The sequence below is a fragment of the Bos taurus genome, chromosome 8 (assembly GCF_002263795.3).
Source record: "Bos taurus isolate L1 Dominette 01449 registration number 42190680 breed Hereford chromosome 8, ARS-UCD2.0, whole genome shotgun sequence".
NCBI lineage: Eukaryota > Metazoa > Chordata > Mammalia > Artiodactyla > Bovidae > Bos > Bos taurus.
In genome coordinates, this window is record NC_037335.1 from 57,117,831 (window position 1) to 57,139,345 (window position 21,515).

The following is a 21,515-nucleotide window of genomic DNA, read 5'->3' on the forward strand; positions in this document are numbered from 1 at the left end:
ATGTGGTTAGTACATGAATCTCAAATAACAAGACAACTTGTATGAAAGTCTAGATCCTAGGCAAAGTCTTCTTTTTCTCTGAATCTTACTAAAAAGTAGTGATGATATGAGATGCTCAGTAAATGAATAAGAACAATACAGGAATTATGGCTATGTTTCCTCCAGATTCCATAAAGACTCATAGCATTTACTATACCTCTTTCTTCATGGCAGCAAATGTAAGGCACAAAAAATTGTCGTTCACATTAAAAGTTTTTCAATGAGATGTCAGGTCACTGGGGTTTTCCTTCTACTCTCTAGTACACAATTCTTGCTACTTGTTGCTAACCAGAATCAATAAGCATGTTCAATAATCAATAAGCATAAGCTTTGCTGCTCACCAGAATCAATAAGCATGATATTTTGTGTGATGCACAGATCATTGGTATCTCTGTACTATGACAGAGAAAACATTGTGTTGGCATAGGCCTGAAGTGAGACAGGGAAGGTATACTACTGCCCCTTCCAAGTAAAACAATTGTTCTTGATAATCTATGTTCATATGTAGGGAAAATGAAGTATTTTCCAGAGAAGTAGTTGCATACCAAGATCCAGGTGTTGTGGTGACTTGCTCCAGCAAATATATCAGACCTGGAACATACTACAGTTGGAATTACTACTGGATGAAATATTTAAATTCTCAAATATTTTTGAAGCTATGTCAGCTTTAATTTGTACCAAGCAGACCAGTTAAACATGAACAAGATAATAATCATATCCTATATACTGCAAACCTTAGATGGTAACAGTCTCTAATTCCTATGGATACTGTTCTTAATTTACTATCTCAGTTGAGAGGTGCACTTCCACAAGCTTTGATCTGACCCTTCATAACATAATAGCTCCCGTTCCATGAGTCAACAAGCCAATGTGGGTATTCAGCCAGTTTCCAATATGTCTATTTTAACTCTACATTCAGGAACTGGAGAAATAACCACAAGTTGGGTTCACTGTGAGATTCATGTGGGGCCCAAACTTCATTTACCATCGTATCTATAGGCTCTTACACTGATTACTGGATCAAAGATTCATTTTGTGGTACCAGGTAGTAGCCTCAACTAAGAATCTGTGTCTAAAAATCTTCAAATTCCTGGATATTTTTCTTTGCACAGTTATTCCATTAAATAAGTTCAGATTTCTTTACAGAAAGAGACAGCAGAGACTTACAGTTTTGTTTCAAAGCCCTTCTTCAAGGGATACTGGCCTCTTGCTTAGGCTCTTGATCTGTGAACTGGCTCAGGTCTGGGAAAAAGAAGAGCAGTTGTGAGACTTCCTATTATGTTTATTCAAGATAGTTTTCTGATCACCACACCAGCATTTTCTAGTCTTGTAGGTCAAGCAATTCTTTGTTGGGCTTCTACTTAAATCCTGGGGCAACTATGATTAATTAGTTGTCATCATAGATCCCTGCAGACAAAAGATCCTGAATTCTACTCAATAGTTCTGTTCATTACAGTAATTATGATCATCCTGTCTTTATTAGTAAAGTGATACTGCAACCTGATTACAGACAACCTAAGATCTCACCTTCCTATTAAAATCAGTTACTTCAAAGGCATCATCTCTTACTGTCATCCACAGCCTGCAGAGTAAAGTCACCATAGACATTTAATTATTGAAGCTCCCCTCATTAGTGCAATTACTGATGTTTTAATAAGAGTCCTCTGGATTTTCTTATGAGAAATTACCATAAGGAAAGTGAACAAGTTGCATATAATAAATGCACTCCAACATTCTCATCTCCTTATGCTTTTCAATTCTTCAGCTTTAATTCCAGGAAGGCCTGGCATTTTATCATTTCTCATAGACCACTGTAAAGTCTATGCTTCAGTAAACCAATTAAACAATGCTTTAGTATAATTTTCAGCTGTTTGAGCTAGCACTCAAATGAATTTAATCTGGATACTTAGGTAAATACACCTATATTAATAAACATTGACCAACCTTATATTATATACTGCATTTCTTAGTCTTACTTATGTGTGGATTTTATCTCCACACGTGCTTTCCAGGCATCTGCTAATAAAAATTAGCAAATATTTTGTAATTCTTTGGCTATAAAAAAATATTTATTCTGGGATCAGGCTTTGCACTTCACCTGAGCTATCAACAAGAGATACTTCTGGTGAGCGAGCCTTGAGGAAAATAAGCATCTCTTTTCAAGTCAACTTTTTCAGGTGGATAAATTTTAAGTTCTTTAAGTAAGGGAAGACAACCCTCATCAGACATAGTTGAATATGCTGGTAAAGGAAACTTTGGATATATTGTGATCATGGTTCTCAGATTCAGCTGCATCTGTTCAAACAGGACACCTCTGTCCAAACACTTCATTAAAGAATGAAGAGATTAATTCGTCAAAATTAATGCCTTAATACTGACATAATAAATTGGTAAGCCTGCTTTCAACTTGCAACGTAACTCTACAAACAACGCATGCTTCTGATTCTCAACAGGATTTCCCTCCTGATACAAAGAACTCTAAGAATTCCACAGCAAGCCTCTGATTCCGTGGTCGTCTCTTGAGATAAGAGTTTAAACCTCTAGACTTATCATTTTCCACTTGAAAGCAGTCCAGCACAATCAGAAACAGTGATCCCATTTTTATCATCAAATGCAACAGCTACTTGTTTCCCCAAAGCCTAGTTTTCAATTGCCACATCATCCCAAACAAACTAGGTTATAATTTAAAGTAATTGTGATGCCATTTGATGAGACAGATTAATTATAGTATCCCATTTTCCATCTGAATGAAGTTCTGTGATGTGTTCAAGCTAAAAAAGCAAGCAATCGAAGTTGCTCTTGAGGATCTGTTTCCCGGAACTAATCCTGATACCTCCCCCTAAAGATTGTACTGGTAAAGGTCTACCCAGGAAAATATAAACCAATTTACACATTTCAAATAAAGGAACTTTAATACAGGTGAATGGTTACACATGTGCTGACAGAGCTGAGAAACTTAATAGAAGATCATGAAGTAATCCACAGACTAGCAATAGCAGGAAAGCCAGTGTGACCCTGTAGAGCTACAGGAGGCATAAGTGATCTTCAGATCAGATCAGATCAGTTACTCAGTCAAAGGTTCGATCCTTGGGTCAGGAAGATCCCCTGGAGGGAGGCATGGCAATTCACTCCAGTGTTCTTGCCTGGAGAATCCCATGGACAGAGGAGCCTGGCACACTGCAATCCACAGGGTCCCATAGAGTCGGATAGGAATGAAGCAATTTAGCAAGCACACAGGCAATGGAAAGAATTTGCCATCACGAAATTTAGAGTTTAAGTCAGGTGGCTCAGCAGTAAAAAATATGCCTGCAATATAGGAGACACATCCCTGGGTCAGGAAGTTCATTGGAGGAGGGCATGGCAACCCACTTCAGTATTCTTGCCTGGAGAATCCCATGGATAGAGGAGCCTGGTGGGCTATAGTCCATGGGGTCACAAAGAGTCGAATACGACTGAAGTGACTTAGACTTAGCAACACACAAGTAGCTAGGATTCCTTGTAACTACTTCCTGTGGAGTCCTTTTCTCTCTCGTGCATATATTTCTAGCTAATCCAGGTCAGAAAGTTTGCTTTCACACAAGAAGTTTCATCAGGTACAGCAATTTAGATTAGAAATTTAGGATTGGGTGATTGTCTATAAAAGTTAACTATATGGAGCAGGTGTTGAATGCAGACTTTACCTATAACTTTTCCAATGTCATCACTATTGAAATAATTGACACTAACCCCACTGAGATTTGTATTAATGTATAAGCAGAGCATAAACCATATTTAGAAACATAACATTATACCACTAATCTGCCCTAATATTAGTATTATGGAACCTGAATTTCAGTTTGAGTGACTTGCCTTTCTGAGATTCAGTCAAGCTTCTCTAAAACAGATTAAAATAATTTGTAAGTCCTCTCCATGTATCAGAGAAGGCAATGGCACCCCACTCCAGTACTCTGTCCTGGAAAATCCCATGGATGGAGGAGCCTGGTGGGCTGCAGTCCATGGGGTCGCTAAGAGTCGCACACGACTGAGCGACTTCACTTTCACTTTTCACTTGCATGCATTGGAGAAGGAAATGGCAACCCACTCCAGTGTTCTCACCTGGAGAATCCCAGGGACGGGAAGCCTGGTGGGCTGCCGTCTATGGGGTCGTGCAGAGTCGGACATGACTGAAGCAACCTAGCAGCAGTAGCAGCTCCATGTATGCCTTCAACAAATATTTTCCCCAGTCACCTTTGCTAACTGACTTCAGCTAATAATAAACAATAATTTATCATTTTATCCCAAGTATATTTCAAGAAGCAAATATTATATTAATCAATTAGACAAATGTATATTAAACTGTAACTGTTCTAAGCGCTATGAAGGAGAAATACATGATTTCATGCAGGCATTTGGTCAAGTTAGAGGAGCCAATTAAAACAGTCCATGAGGAGATGATGCTTCATATGTAGGTGTTCAACAGGGAACAAGATGAGAGAAGAATATCCAAGCATATACAAAAGCCCTGTGGTTGGAGGAATGTGACACATATTTCTGAAAGAAAGACAATGTGCCTAGAGCCAACTAAAAAGAATGGGGACATGGTCCACACGGACACTACAAAGGTAGTGAGGGGCCAGATAAAATGACCCTATGGACTGTAGCCCACCAGGCTCCTCTGCCCATGAGATTCTCCAGGCAAGAATACTGGAGTGGGTAGCCATTCCCTTCTCCAGGGGATCTTCCCAAAGCATGGATCAAACCCAAGTATCTGGCATTACAGGCAGATTCTTTACCATCTGAGCCACCAGGAAAGCCTCTCAAAGATCATAGGCTTGTGTTTTTATTCATAGAGAAGTGGGAAGATGTTGAAGGGTTTTAACCTAGAAAGTATCCTGTTCAGATTTGTACTATGAAAAGATCACTCTAGCTAACTATAGAAAATGAAGTGGAAGGGAAGCAGCTACTGGGTAGATTAGACTAGGTTATAATTGACAAAAATTATGAGTACTGTGTATATTTGAGTGAGCCTTCGGAAAGTAAAACAACAGGACTTAGTGCTGAACAGGACTGGCTTAGTGAATTAGAAGGATTTGTCAAGGATGATCCAATACCTCCTGGCTTGTTTGCATCCATGGGTGAATGTTGGTGTATTCGCTGGTAGCATTACTGATGGCATCTGCTTGAAAGAGACCAAGGTGAAAGGACAGGATACAGGTTAACTGTGGTATATTCTTGGATATATTTGACTGGGTAACTCGAGCTACTTAAGAGAAAGTGCTGAGTTGGCAGGTGGATATTCAGATATGAAACAAAGGAATAGTCTAGACTACAACAAGATATTTGGGATTCATCAGCTTAGAAACTGTAATTGAAGTTTGGGGCAAAAGTTACATTGCCTAGAAGAAGAATGGCAGGTAGAGAGAAAAGAGAACCAAAAATGAACTGTGAGTAATTCCACTAGCCAATGAGCAGGTATTAGAGGTTGAGCCCAAAACAGAAATAAGGAAAGAATGAACAGATAGGCAGGAGAAATGCCGAGAAAGTATTGTATCACAGAACTCAAAGTTTTGAGTTTTAAGAATGAGGACATGTTGAAAGCTGCTGAAAGGGAAGAGGAGAAGTGAAAATGTCCATTCAATTTAATGAAATGGACAGTATTGAGGACATAAATGAGAGTAATTTTGGTGGAGTTAGGGGATCAAATGCCAACTGACGTGCACTCAGAAGCAACTGGAAGAAATTTGGCTATAGAGGGGAGGAAAAGAGAATGCAAGATCTGAAGGGTAATGAGGATTTTTTTTTAACTCTTCTTAAAAAATAAAAGATATAATCATGTTTAAGAATTAATGAAAAGTATTCAAGTTACAGGGTAAGTTTTACCAAGTAAGATAAAGAAACAAGTGTAAAGTTCTGAAGCACACCAGAGTGGGTAAAATTCAAAACGTTAGACAGTAGGGAGATCAACATAAAGAGAAGGAAGAAGGACGTGGCCAATGAAGATTTATGTTAGTTTGCTAGTTTGCAGATGCTTTGTTGTTATTGAATAGATGACAGAATTATCTTCTGAAGGCTTTTAACTTCTCTGTAGTCAACATTTGCTTTCTGGAGAGAGAGGGAAAAATAGCCTATGGGATGACAAGGATTGGAAACTAAAAGGAAGCAGGAAGCAGAAGGGCAGGATACTTCCAACTCCAGTTTTTAATGATTGTATTATTTTATTTTCTATGTGGTGTCACCCCGCTTATTTAACTTATATCAGAGTACATCATGAGAAACGCTGGGCTGGAAAAAGCACAAGCTGGAATCAAGATTGCCGGGAGAAATATCAATAACCTCAGATATGCAGATGACACCACCCTTATGGCAGAAAGTGAAGAGGAACTAAAAAGCCTCTTGATGAAAGTGAAAGAGGAGAGTGAAAAGGTTGGCTTAAAGCTCAACATTCAGAAAATGAAGATCATGGCATCTGGTCCCATCACTTCATGGGAAATAGACAGGGAAACAGTGTCAGACTTTATTTTGGGGGGCTCCAAAATCACTGCAGATGGTGACTTCAGCCATGAAATTAAAAGACGCTTACTCCTTGGAAGAAAAGTTATGACCAACCTAGATAGCATATTGAAAAACAAAGACATTACTTTGCCAACAAAGGTTCGTCGAGTCAAGGTTATGGTTTTTCCAGTGGTCATGTATGGATGTGAGAGTTGGACTGTGAAGAAAGCTGAGTGCCGAAGAATTGATGCTTTTGAACTGTGGTGTTGGAGAAGACTCTTGAGAGTCCCTTGGACTGCAAGGAGATCCAACCAGTCCATTCTGAGGGAGATCAGCCCTGGATGTTCTTTGGAAGGAATGATGCTAAAGCTGAAACTCCAGTACTTTGGCCACCTCATGTGAAGAGTTGCCTCATTGGAAAAGACTCTGATGCTGGGAGGGATTGGGGGCAGGAGAAGGGGACAACAGAGGATGAGATGGCTGGATGGCATCACCGACTCGATGGATGTGAGTTTGAGTGAACTCTGAGAGTTGGTGATAGACAGGTAGGCCTGGCATGCTGCGATTCATGGGGTCGCAAAGAGTCGGACACGACTGAGCGACTGAACTGAACTGAATGTGCTGTTTACTGATTTCAAACTAGAAAGTATTATTTCCAGTTTTTTAAGGAATCTCCATACTGTCCTCCATAGTGGCTGTACTAGTTTGCATTCCCACCAACAGTGTAAGAGGTCCCTTTTCTCCACACCCTCTCCAGTATTTATTGCTTGTAGACTTTTGGATTGCAGCCATTCTGACTAGCGTGAAATGGTACCTCATTGTGGTTTTGATTTGCATTTCTCTGATAATGAGTAATGTTGAGTATCTTTTCATGTGTTTGTTAGCCATCTGTATGTCTTCTTTGGAGAAGTGTCTATTTAGTTCTTTGGCCCATTTTTTGACTGGGTCGTTTATTTTTCTAGAATTGAGCTGTAGGAGTTGCTTGTATATTTCTGAGATTAGTTGTTTGTCAGTTGCTTCATTTGCTATTATTTTCTCCCATTCTGAAGGCTGTCCTTTCACCTTGCTTATAGTTTCCTTTGTTGTGCAGAAGCTTTTAATTTTGACCCAGCAGTACTACTGCTGGGCATACACACTGAGGAAACCAGAATTGAAAGAGACACATGTACCCCAATGTTCATCGCAGCACTGTTTATAATAGCCAGGACATGGAAGCAACCTAGATGTTCATCAGCAGATGAATGGATAAGAAAGCTGTGGTACGTATACACAATGGAGTATTACTCAGCCATTAAAAAGAATACATTTGAATCAGTTCCAATGAAGTGGATGAAACTGGAGCCTATTATACAGAGTGAAGTAAGCCAGAAAGAAAAACACCAATACAGTATACTAATGCATATATATGGAATTTAGAAAGATGGTAATGATAACCCTGTTTGCGAGACAGCAAAAGAGACACAGATGTATAGAAAAGTCTTTTGGACTCTGTGGCAGAGGGAGAGGGTGGGATGATTTGGGAGAATGGCACTGAAACATGTATAATATCATATAAGGAATGAATTGCCAGTCCAGGTTCGATGAAGGATACAGGATGCTTGGGGCTGGTGCACTGGGATGACCCAGAGGGATGGTATGGGGAGGGAGGTGGGAGGGAGGTTCAGGATGAGGAACACATGCACACCTGTGGCAGATTCATGTTGATGTATGGCAAAACCAATATAATATTGTAAAGTAAGTAGCCTCCAAGTAAAATAAATAAATTTAAATTTTAAAAAAAAAGAAACTAAAAAAAATTAAAAAAAAAAAAATTGGAAAGTATTTCCATGAACTAGTATCATGGTCCTTTGGAAAAATTACTTTGTGTCTCATAAAGGCTTTTCTCTCTCACACACAGAAACACATACCATCACATACACCATCACACCATTCAACACTTTGAAAAATTAGGCCATGTGAATATTACTGTTAAAAATCAATCCACTGGGACTTCCCTGGTGATCCAGTGGCTAAGACTCCACATTCCCAATTCAGGAAGCCCAGATTCAATCCCTGGTCAAGGAACTAGATCCCACATGCCCCAACTAAGAATTCACATGCCTCAACTAAAGACCCAGCACAGTCAAATAAATAATGTTTTTAAATAAAATGTTTTAAAAATTCAATCTACGGTGACAAACTTTACAGTTAGCAATCACAGTGGAATTTAGCTACCCACTGTCAAGAACCCAAGAAGCCACTGCCTGACATTCGTTAGATGTACAAGGACATCCCTGGAGTGTTGTTGTCCCTGTCACAATTGAACTTGTAGCAGAGGCACTACCTTAATCCAAAGCCTGGACAGCCATTACAAAGCTCCTATTAAAGCTATGAAGAAAAAAAAGCTGCCACAAATTCTTCTTTTTTTACCTTTCCATTCATCTGGTGTGAGTGTTTAAGAAAATTCAGTGAGAATGTTTTAAAATTCAATGTGATACAGAGCAATAGGGATTGTTTGAAAAAGCGCATGCCAGGTAAAATAAAGAGCATACCATGCCAGTCCAGGTTCAATGCACGATGCTGGATGCTTGGGGCTGGTGCACGGGGATGACCCAGAGGGATGGTGTGGGGAGGGAGGAGGGAGGAGGGTTCAGGATGGGGAACACATGTATACTAATTAAATAATTTTCTATTAAAGAAAAAGAAAAAAAAAGAAAAAAAAAAAAAAAAAGAGCTTGAAAAACTAACTTCTATATAAGTGAATCACAGGTTCACATTGATTTGTAGCTTCCAATTAGTGAAGTGACCAACTGAATTATACCAAGATTCTCCTCTCAGGCACTAATATGTGCTCCAAAGAAATGGAGCAAATATTTCTTTCTAGATAATATTACTGGCCATAGAATATTTACCATGACAGTGTAACATGAAAGTGATCTTGGCAGATTTCATTCCTAGAATTCAAATTAAAGCAAATCTCCCAAACATTAAAAAAAAAAAAGAAAGAAAGAAAGAAGAGTATTCCTTCCTGTCTTATCAACTGTTATAAAATTCATGAAGCCTTGTCTGGCTTGGGTCTTCCATCTACTGACAAATTTGATTAAAATTAGACTTGAGAATAAGTAGTAAATGGAACTGTCCAAGCGTAAGTATGCTGCCACTGAAAATTGGTTTCTAAAAAGGGCATCAATTAGAAAGGAAGTGTAGAATGGTGGGAAATCTGCTGCCAATATTACATCTTCAACTATATAAAATATTGCAATGAAAGGCTAGTGAAATTAGGAAGACTTTTATGAACTAATGTAATTAAAAGCCAATAATTTAGGATTCAACCTATGCACAAAAAGGATATTTAATGTATTGGTTTTCTATTGGTGGTATAACTTAAAACAACACAAATTTATTATCTCACAGCTGTATAGTTTCTAAGGCCAGCAAGGATTTCATTGGCTAAAGTTAATGTCAGCAGGGCTGTGATCCTTCTGGAGGTTGTGAAGGAACAATCTATTCCCTTGCTAGAACAATCTGTTTCTAGAGGTGGCCCACATTCCTTGGCTTATGGCCCCACCATTCGTCTTCAAAGCCAGCAACACAGCATCTCTCTTACTGATTCCATCAGCACATCTTTTTCTATGACCTCATCTCTGCCTCCCTCTTTCACTTTTAAGAACCCTGTGATTACAATGGACCCACCTGTATTATATGGGATAAACTCCTATCTCAAGATCCTTAAATTAATTACATATGCAAAGTCCCTTGTGCCATGTAAGCTACTATATTCACAGGTTCTAAAGATCAGAATGGGTGGTGGGGGGCATTATTCTGCCTACCGTATTTGGGAAAGCAGAAAGGCACGTCTTTAAAAGAAATGTTTTATCACCAGGTTTCTCTTTTCTAAGCCTTTCATAGTCAAGAAGGAGATTTTACAATTTTAAAGGATTTTTCTCCCCCATAACTGGGCAGTACATCAGATAATCAGACGACTCATTTTCAGTGACAAGAATGCTAAATAAGAAAAGGATTCCTTTGGCAAAATGAAACTAACTCAGAAGATATGAATTGATTGAAAAGCTACCAGGGATGCCCACAGTATGTCATCCATCTCCTTTTCAGGAAATTATAGCAGTAAAGAGAGCAGACAGAAGCTGTAAAATGGTAATAAAAATGTATTTTAATTAAATTATTCCACAATAAAGCTAAAAGGAATCTGAAAACAAGAGCTGAATATTATCCTCATCATGCTTCTTGAATAGCTTGTGCAAGAAATTATTTTGAGATGAGAGCTGAGATGGTTACATACTATTTCTCCCTGGTTCTCTCTCTCTCCTCTGTGTTTTTCTAAGTCTCCTTTTCTCTTTGTCTCTGTCCCTCAATCCTCTCCCTATTGCATCTTTTATTTTATTTTGCAGGACGTATAATCTGAGTGAAGACTCAGATGCCTCAATCCATTACCTTTGAAAGTACAGGGTATTAGTGAACTTTGCATCACTGTGGATTAAAATTGGCATAAAGCAAACTGTTGCTTTATAGTTCAGCTTGTTATACCCTTAAAACTTGTCATATGCCAAGAGATACAACTGCCAGGAAAGCTGAGTCCAGGAAACAATAACTTTCACATTTTTGTCATCATAAACCAGATCTAAATTCACTGTTGAAAAAATTCGTGCATTAACCAGTCATACTTTTCAAATAAAAATTGGGGCATGTGGTCCAACAAAGGATGTTTTATCATTTAAATTCAAAGTGTTACAAAGTCATGAAAAATAAATTCCATTTATCTACATATTGAATAAATTCACTTTATTGAAAAAAAAATTATAAGAAACCAAGGCAGTCCCTGGAAAACCCAGGATGCATCATCGTCGTTATTTCTACCAGGCAGTTCCAGGGGGTATTTGGTTGTAAAGCCCACAGGGTATTTTGTGCAGTGTCTGCCAATGCCTCAAAAGCTTCAGAAAAGAAGTTTTTGCAATCCATGTGAAATCATGTGAACTGAGTATTTGGCCTGCTTAGTTATCCCAAGAGTCTGGTTCAGTAGTTCAGGGTCTGGCACACTAAATACCTAATAAATGTAGATTGAATAAATGAACAAATGCATGAACAATCTAAGATTATCCACATAGAAAGCTGGCCAAGTTTCATCTCTGTCAACACTGAGTAAAAATTTCTTAAGATTCATCTGGAAGAACAACTTCTCAGGACATCTGTCCTATAAAGGGAGGTATTTATAATGAATAATTAACAATGGATTTCATTGAGATATTATCAACCTGTGGTACACCCAATATTATTTGTCAAGCCTCTATTCCCCTTGGAGTTGGGCTCCCTGGTGATATTTAAGTCCAATCTCATAAATTTTCAAACTTGTTTGGATGCTTTTCATTTGAAAACCTTAATCTCACATTCAATTCACAGTTCTTTTCTTCTACCATCCATGATTACTTTGGCTACCTGACATGAAGAGCCAACTCATTGGAAAAGACCCTGATGCTGGGAAAGATTGAGGGCAGGAGGAGAGGGAGGGTGAAAGAGGATGAGATGGTTGTACAGCATCATCAACACAATGGACGTGAGTTTGAGCCAACTCCAGGAAGTAGTGAAGAAAAGGGGAGCCTGGTATGCTGCAGTCCATGGGATTGCAAAGAGTCAGGCACAACTGAGCGATTGAACAACAGTAACAACTACACATGATAGGCTAGACAATGTTCTGTAGGCTGGGAGTAGGAGGTTGGGAAGGTATGGATGGGTCTGGGTCTTCTCTCATGCTACTTCTCATCATCTTTGCTGTCAGTCCTCTTCTGGGATTGAAGCAAGAATGAAGGAGAAAAAGGATGGCATTCGGCAAGCAATCACACATGGTAAATTGGCTTCTCTTCCTTGTTGACAGATCACTGTCTAGCCTCATTTCCCCTTTCAGCTTCATGCTGACTTGCTCATGAGAGGCATTCATAGATCCTCAGGTGGGACCTCCAGGGGGATCTCCCTGCCTAACTCCCTGACGTGGGGTTTCTGTCAGTGGCTCAGCTTTTTCCTCCCTCACCTCAGGCCCATCTCAGGTGACCCATGCCACATCCTCTTACTTCCTTTAAGCAAAATGTGGCCCCTGGGAGAGAGTTGTGATAGAAAAAAATCCTAATTCTCAGTCACCTCACTTCAGTCAGATTCCACTCACACATCCTTATCATACCAAACACAGACATATGGGCTCCACCCTGGCATTTCTCTTTCAACTCTGTCCCATCTCTGGCCCTATTCTCCATGCTCAAGCCTAAAGAACAGATGACCGATCAGTTCAGTTGCTTAGCATTTTCTAACAAATCTTTCCTCATCTGTGACTTATATATGGAGTGGGAGGAAAAAACAATTTAGGCACTCTCAACCCTGTGGGAAGGTCAGAGAACAAATACTTAATCCTTTCTTATGGAGGATGGAATAATTACTACTTTAAACAATTCTTCTTTTTCTTCCCTTCACTCAGTCATGTCCAACTCTTTGTGACCCCATGGACAGTAGCCTACTAGGCTCCACCGTCCGTGGGATTTTCCAGGCAAGAATACTGGAGTGGGCTGCCATTTCCTTCTCCAGGGGATCTTCCCAGCCGAGGGATCGAACCCAGGTCTCCCGCATTGCAGACAGATGCTTTACCGTCTGAGCCACCAGGTACTTTAAACAATTAGTACTTCCTAAAAGATGGTATCTCATTCTCTATGCAGATCTATTTAATATTTGTGGGGTAAGAGAGGAGAAAGTGGGTTCATTTCATTAAACCATTGATTTTTGTCTTCCCTGAGAAGAAGTAGTTAGATTCCTAGATTGAGATATATTGCAATTAAACTAGTACCTTAAACTAGTACCCATTATTCTTACTTGGAGCCACTGGTAGAGTGATCCCTGAAACAGAGAATCACAGTAACAGACGGCTTACTATGTGGCCAGGGTTTTTTTATACATAATGCTCTACACACATCAAGCCATTTTTTCTTCTCATAGCAACTCTATGAAAGAGATATTAGTAAATCTCTTTTATAGTAAATTTGTAGAGAGTATTTCAATGTAAATCACTAGGGCCTTGGGTATACCACTCAGTGTTTATTAACTTGTTAGATTTTTAAAATTCATTTGGATAAATTATACTAATTTAGAAGATATTATTATAATCACCTTACAACAGATCAGTAATGATTCCCATTTACAATAACTTGCCCAATTTCACCAAATCAGTAAGTGTTAGAATTAGAACCAGGTGTTCTAATTCTAAGCCCAGTGTTCTTCCTTGATGGAGCATCATTAATGGGAAATTCTATTTTTCTTATTATTAAAGTTCAGGCCCAGGGTTGTTCCATTTTCAGACAACATCTGTGCCATGCACCAAGATGTATATGGAGAGCAACACACATATAAAATCATAAAATAGCAGACAAACAAGTGAGTTCATTCACAATGAGTTCATCCAGAAAAAACTAGATTCTGGTGAGGCTTCTCCATGAATAAAAGACTGAAGTTGTCACAATATGTACTATTCTTGGGCTTCTAGTAGATACTGGAGTGGGTAGCCTTTCCCTTCTCCATGGGATCTTCCCAACCCAGGGACCAAACCAGGTCTCGTGTATTGCAGGTGGATTCTTTACCAGCCGAGTCACAAGGGAAGCACTATCTATCTGGTAGATAGTTTTCTGATGTTTCCACTTGGACCAACTTGATTCAAAAGGCGCTCAAACTACTGTAGAGCAAGGCAACTTGGACTGCAGAGGAAATCTCATGTAGTATGCAAATATATTTACCCCATGTGAAGTGTAAAAGTCACTCAATAGTGTCCAATTCTTTGTGACTCCATGGTAGCCTGCCAGTCTCCTCTGTCTATGGAATTCTCCCAGCAAGAATACTGGAGTGGGTTATCATGCCCTCCTCCAGAGGATCTTCCAGACCCAGGGATCAAAGCCAGGTCTCCTACAGATTCTTTACCATCTGAGCCACCACATTTAGAAACATGTTTTCCTATATCTTAATGTCTCATGGCAACTATACTTCAGAGTAATTTTTAATCCAATAAATATTCTGCCCTTACATTTACAATTTGTAACATAAGAAAAGGAGCACTGATTCAGGTAGTATCCGAACCGCTGTGAAATATTGGTGCTGAAACAAAGACTCCCATAGAGACCCAGATTTCCATGATAAAAAGAGAAAGGTGAGTCCCAAAGGCACTGGGATTATCTCCTCACATATATAATCTTCAAATCCACCCTTCCTAATTTCTGAAAGTCTTCACAGCATTACATCAACCATTAGAGATTAAACTCTTTCAACTTAACCAAATGAAAAGTCCAACAAAGGATCAGTTTTATCCATCAGTCAGATATTGGCAGGAATCATATCAATTAACAATTTCATCCTATCAATTGACAGAGGCACTGGTGAAATAGACACATTTCAAAAAGCTAAAAATAAAGTTGGAGGGTAAAGTGGCTGTTAACAAGAAGACATGCACAACAATGTTCACTGCAGCCAAGTTTGCAGTATTAAAAAACCAGAAACACTCTAGACGCCCCTGAGGAGAATACAGTGTATTATGATGGACATTGCTGACAGGATATCATACAGCAGTAAATATCAACAACTGGATTAAATACATGTCAAAAATGCAATGCTTAGAGAAAAATAAGAAGGGAAATTTTTTCGGTGCATTTTTGAGTCTTTAAAAAAATTACTATAAGAAATACTGCTAAAGGTTTTATACCATTGCAGTGGTTAAAAATATTAGCATATAACAAACTGCTCAATATCAAAAGCAGCTTAATATCAAAAACAACCCAATCAAAAAATGGGCAGAAGACTTGAACAGACATTTCTCCAAAGAAGACATACACGTGGTCAACAGGCACATGAAAAGATGTACAATAGAGCTAATTATTAGAAAAATGCAAATCAAAACTACAATGAGGTATCACCAACACCAGTAAGAGTGGCCATTATTTAAAAGTCTACAAATAGTAAATACTGGAAAGAGTATGGAGAAAAAGGAACCATCTTACACTATTGGTAGGAATATAAGTTGGTGCAGCCACTATGGGGGACAGTATTGCTGCTGCTAAGTCACTTCAGTCATGTCCGACTCTGTGCGACCCCATAGACGGCAGCCCACAAGGCTCCCCCATCCCTGGGATTCTCCAGGTAAGAACACTGGAGTGGGTTGCCATTTCCTTCTCCAATGCATGAAAGTGAAAAGTGAAAGTGAAGACGCTCAGTTGTGTCTGACTCTTAGCGACCCCATGGACTGCAGCCTACCAGGCTCCTTCGTCCATGGGATGTTCCAGGCGCAAGTACTGGAGTGGGGTGCCATTGCCTTCTCCAGTATTAAGGTTTCTCAAAAAACTAAAAATAAACATCATATGATCCTGCAATCCTACTCCTGGGCATATATCCAGAGAAGATTCTAATTTAAAAAGATACATGCACCCCAATGTTCATAGCAGCACTATTTACAATAGCCAAGGAACGAAAGCAACTTAAATGTCCATCAACAGATGAATGGATAAAGAAGACGTGGTATGTATACATACACACACACCAGAATACTACTCAGCCATAAAACGAATGAAATAATGTCATTTGCAGCAACATAGAGATTATCATATTCCTAAAGTAAGTCAGACAAAGATAAACATGATATGGTATCACCTATACATGGAATCTAAAAAAAATAATACAAACTTGTTTACACAATAGAAACAGACTCACAGATATAGAAAACAAGCTTATGGTCGCCAAAGGAGATAGTGAAAATCACTCAGTCGTGTCCAACTCTTTGCAAACAGACTGACTGTAGCCTCCCAGGCTCCTCTGTCCATGGAATTCTCCAGGCCAGAATACTGGAGTGGGTAGCCATTCTGTTCTCCAGGGGATCTTCCCAGCCCAGAGATCAAACCCAGGTCTCCCACATTGCAGGTAGATTCTTTACCATCTGAGCCACCAGGGAAGCCCAAAGGAGATAGTGGAGACGGACAGATTAGTTTAGGGGCTTGGGATTAACATATACATACTACTATATATAAAATAAACAAGGATACACTGTATAGCACAGGGAATTATACTCTATAATTATACTCAATAACCTATAATTGAAAAGAATTTGAAAAAGTACACACATATATATATATATTTAACAGTTATATGTACAAAAGGAATATATATATAAACAACTTAGAACAGTGCTAAGTGTACACTAAGTACTCAATAAACACTGGTCATTAATTATTTATGCCCAGGTATATGTAGAAATATATGGCTTCCCTAGTGGCTCAGAGTGTAAAGAATCTGCCTGAAATGCAGGAGACCTAGGTTCAATCCTTGGGTCAGGAAGATCCCCTAGAGAAGGGAATGACAAACCACTCCAGTATTCTTGCCTGGAGAATTCCATGGACAGAAGAATCTGGTGGGCTACAGTCCATGGGGTTGCAAAGAGTCAGACACAACTGAGTGACTAACATGCTTCTATATGTAGAAAAGTATAATATCAACTGGAACTCATGATATTAGATGCCTTTATTTTGGGGGCTCCAAAATCACTGCAGATGGTGAGTGCAGTCATGAAATTAAAAGATGTTTGCTCCTTGGAAGAAAAGCAATGACAAACTTAGACAGTGTATTAAAAAGCAGAGACATTACTTTGCTGACAAAGGTCCATCTAGTCAAAGCCATGGTTTTACCTGTCATGTATGGATGAGAGAGTTGGACCATCAAGAAGGCTGAGCACAAGAGAATTGATGCTTTTGAACTGTGGTGTTGGAGAAGATCTTGAGAGCCCTTTGGACTGCAAGGAGATCAAACCAGTCCATCCTAAATGAAATCAGTCCTGAATATTCATTGGAAGGACTGATGCTGAAACTCCAATACTTTGGCCAGGTGGCCAAAGAATTCAAAGAACTGACTCATTGGAAAAGACCCTGATGCTGGGAAAGGTTGAAGGTGGAAGGAGAAGGGGATGACAGAGGATGAAATGGTTGGAAGGTATCACTGACTTGATGGACATGAGTTTGAGCAAGCTCTGAAGCTGGTGATGGACAGGGAAGCCTGGTGTGCTGCAGTCCATGGGTTCGCAAAGAGTTGGACACGACTGAGCGACTGAAGTGAACTGAACTGAACTTAGGGAGAAACATAGCAGAGAGGTAAACTAGGAAAACATGAAAACTTCACCTTTATTCAGTGTTACAACAAAATAAATATATGAAACCAAAGTACAAATAATGATGAAGAAAATGATGATGGTGATGATGATGTTAATGATGTTAATGATGCCAATTTTAAAACCTGAATGTCAAAGAGTAGAAGCAACACAAAGGCAGACAGACCTGAGGAGTCAAGACAAATGTCACAATTTTAAAATATGTCTGCCTTGTTTTAATTGAGGCTCAGGCATGGGAAGGATGCCAGATTAATGAACAGAAGAAGGAAGACTTCAAGCAGAGCAGCTGGATCAGCCTAAACGGAAACCTTCTAAGCAGGGGGCAGAGCAAGCTGATCTGCAATTCAAAGAGTAAACAAACTTCTCAAGAAGTTAGAGGTAACAATACCAGTGCCTTCTAATTAGAGCTGATACCTAGAGAGTTTATTCAAACAAGAACTGGGCAAGTGACAGGATTTAGAGGATGCTGATATCACTCATAAGCGAACACTCAACGGCTTGAAAAATACCTGGCAACGATGTCACAGACTTCAGTCTCTGAGAGGTCCTAAGGAGGAGCAGCCATAGGGGACTGGGCAGAAGGGCCAGATACTGGGATGCCATGAAATCAAGGCCAGAATGGAAAGAGCTGCAGAACTGACCTAATCCTGCAACACAAAGCTAGAGCTACAGCTCTAGAAGTCGATTTCTCCTTCATAGGTGCTAGACTGGGTCTCCAGCTTGTGGAGTTTCAAATATTATAGCACAGCTAGAAGAATCTGAAGGCAAGGGACCAGACCAGGCAATTTACACAAGAAAGCTCTGAGCTGAGAGAGGCTACTGCTCTCCCACATCCCAAGGTTCTTCTTTCCTCTCTCCCTACCGTTCCACCCTCTGTATAGTTTTCCATCCATCAAGAGGACTAACTAGCATCACAGATTTGAGGCTGTTCCAGAAAGTCCTGTTTAGAAGTGGGCCAAGTAATTTGCCTCTTTGTCCTTCAATTTCCTTATTTCTATAATTGGGATTATACCACCTAATTTAAATGTTATAGGATTCATCATAGTCATACATTCAAGAAATTTAGCCCACAGCCAGGCAGAAAAATGAAGAAGGAAATGGCAATCTACTCCAATATTCTTGCCTGGAGAATTCCATGGACAGAGAAGCCTGGTGAGCTGCTGTCCATGGGTCACACAGAGTCAGACACGACTGAAGCGACTTAGCAGCAGCAGCAGGCAGAGAAAATGGTGAATAAATTGACATCAATTATTTCTAGCACTCATCACTTAGTAGGCATTCAATAAATGCCTTCAAATTAATTCAACTAATTAATTCAATGTGATGTAAAAAGTTGGAGCCTCTAGGCAGATGACTACTAGCAGAATAGCTGAGTTAATCCAAATATATGTCTTCTTTTTCTCCAGATGTGAGGGTCAGTTGTTATGAATTCACATATACTTTAGGCTTTCATGATTAGCCTTTTACCTCCTGACATCTAACTTGAAATTTTTATTCTGCTTTCAGAATTGTGCTACTTTTCCTTTTCAAATGTCAATGTCTGACTGAATGTAACACTAGGCGAGTGGAACACAAGGACAATAGTCCAGATTTTGACAAAGATGACCAAATACTTAGCAACCAATGCAGTTATCAAAGCTCACATATTCACAATATCAAATGTACAATAAACCACAGAATTCACCCATTTCTGATATTTGGCATTTGCCAGTTTCCGAGCTGCTACTCTGAATTCACATACACATCTCCTGATATATGTCTCCCAATACATGTTTCTCAGCCAGAAACATCAAGAATCATGGAAACAAATTCTAAGTGATATTTCTTACTGGGTGGTCTCCAAATGGCTTGATTGCCTATCCAATTAAAAAAAGTGACTTCAACAAACACTCTCTGTTCTACTATCATTAACTAAGCTTCAACACACATTGCTTCTTTATTAACAAAAGTGGATATAAAATTTAATTTCAATAAATTTTCTTTATAATTTAAAAAATTTATTGGCCATCTTTTTTATGAAGGATGTAACATTTATTTGACAGGTTTAAGATACAAATGTTAAACAATAAAATATAAAAATAATGATCAGACAAATCAGATAAGAAACTCAAATGCCTATGGAGGCCTGGAACCAAACATAGAGTGAAGAGGGTCAGGCAGAAGATAGTGGAGGAAAGTATGGAGACTGGTAGAAACTGGGAGGCCATTCACTGGTTTAATTCAATTGATGACACACAGAAATTTCAGTTCAGGATTGCTAAAGTCTCATATGATCCATATAAGGCAGTAACTGGCCATCTTCTTGACAGATATGATTAGGTAACCATTGTTTTGACTTTGGGGTAGGTTGCCAAAGAGCTACTCCTAGAACTGTAGCTGTCAGGTTTCAGGTTTTTATATTTGTATTTTTCTGCTATGTTTCAACCCACAGATTTAGGACCATCTTTTACTTTGTGAAGTATAGTGTGCTTTAAGTTAATAAACATGCAAGAATGATACTGAATCAGTCCCTCCAAAAGGTGGGACTGTGGTCTTCCTTCAGAGTAACTCATAGACCATTTGTGAACAACTCACACAATGACCAGATGAATGTACCATTTCTAATCCGTATACTAAATCCTGATGAAGCTTAAGCTATTAATATTTTTAATATTACATAACAATTGAAATGGAAGTTCTAGTACTTTGTCCTCGTTCCCTAATGGATTACCTGCTCATTTCATTATACGTATGCTCCTAACTCTCTTCGGAGACTACTGACATGAATGATTTACCTGAGGTAATATACACTTCAACAGCAACAAAAATGTTTGGGGAATAATAAAAATAGTCTTATGAGAGTCCACTTAAAAAAAATTACCTGATAAGAATCTCACACAGAAGAAGTCCTGAACTGTATAAGCAAACAAATTCTAAAAGTGTCATTTGCTTATAGGCCACACACATGAGCAGAAGAGAAGCTGCACAGAATAATGTTGCCATAAGCCCCATCATTAATGGAAAAAAGTCTTGCTGGGGTAGCAGCAATCAGAAACTTCTTTGGACATCCTCCATATGCACTGTACTTAGGATGAAATATTGGTTCACCAGGCTTTGCCTTGGCCTTCTATGTAAGTCACTGTGTGATATTTATGGTGTGTCTGAATCTAATCTGTTTCTCAATGCCATCCTACTCAAACCAGACCTGGTTGTACTGACTCATGATTTCCACAGTAGTAATAGTAGAATGATACACAGAGCCTCAGAAAAGAACCCACTCACTATTTCCATTGTCATCTTTTGGTTAAGTCAGTTCTGAAAAGGCTATTGTAAGATGAACCTATTAATTGGAAAGAAGTGTTTCATTCATTAGAGTATTGCCTTGTATCTTACGGTTGATTTGAAATATAAATTTATAGGCAACAAATCAACACTTTAAAATTCTTACTTTAAATCCTTTCCTCCAAAATATTTTATTTGTATTTTGGAGAAGCAAATGCCCTACTTTGCACATATATTCATGTTTTCCATCTCTTCCCCACCCTTCTGGTTTTAAATAATGAATAATATATATCTCAGTGTTCCACTTCTCCTTGGAGAAATTTATGAATACCCGAAAGGACTACTGTGGCATATATACTCCCCATTTAAAAACTTTTAAAAACTATTTTCCATGTCTACAAAACTCAAATATGGTAAAGATTTATTTGTAAGTTTTTGGGGAAGCCAGGTAATATTTCTCCAGGAAGAAAGGAGCTTTGTAGGTTATTTATAAAGTGGTAATGCGTGTGTATGAGAGAGAGAGAGTGCAGTTGTATGTGGGACCACAGTTAAATATTTTCCAGTAACTTGGAGAAAAGGGACC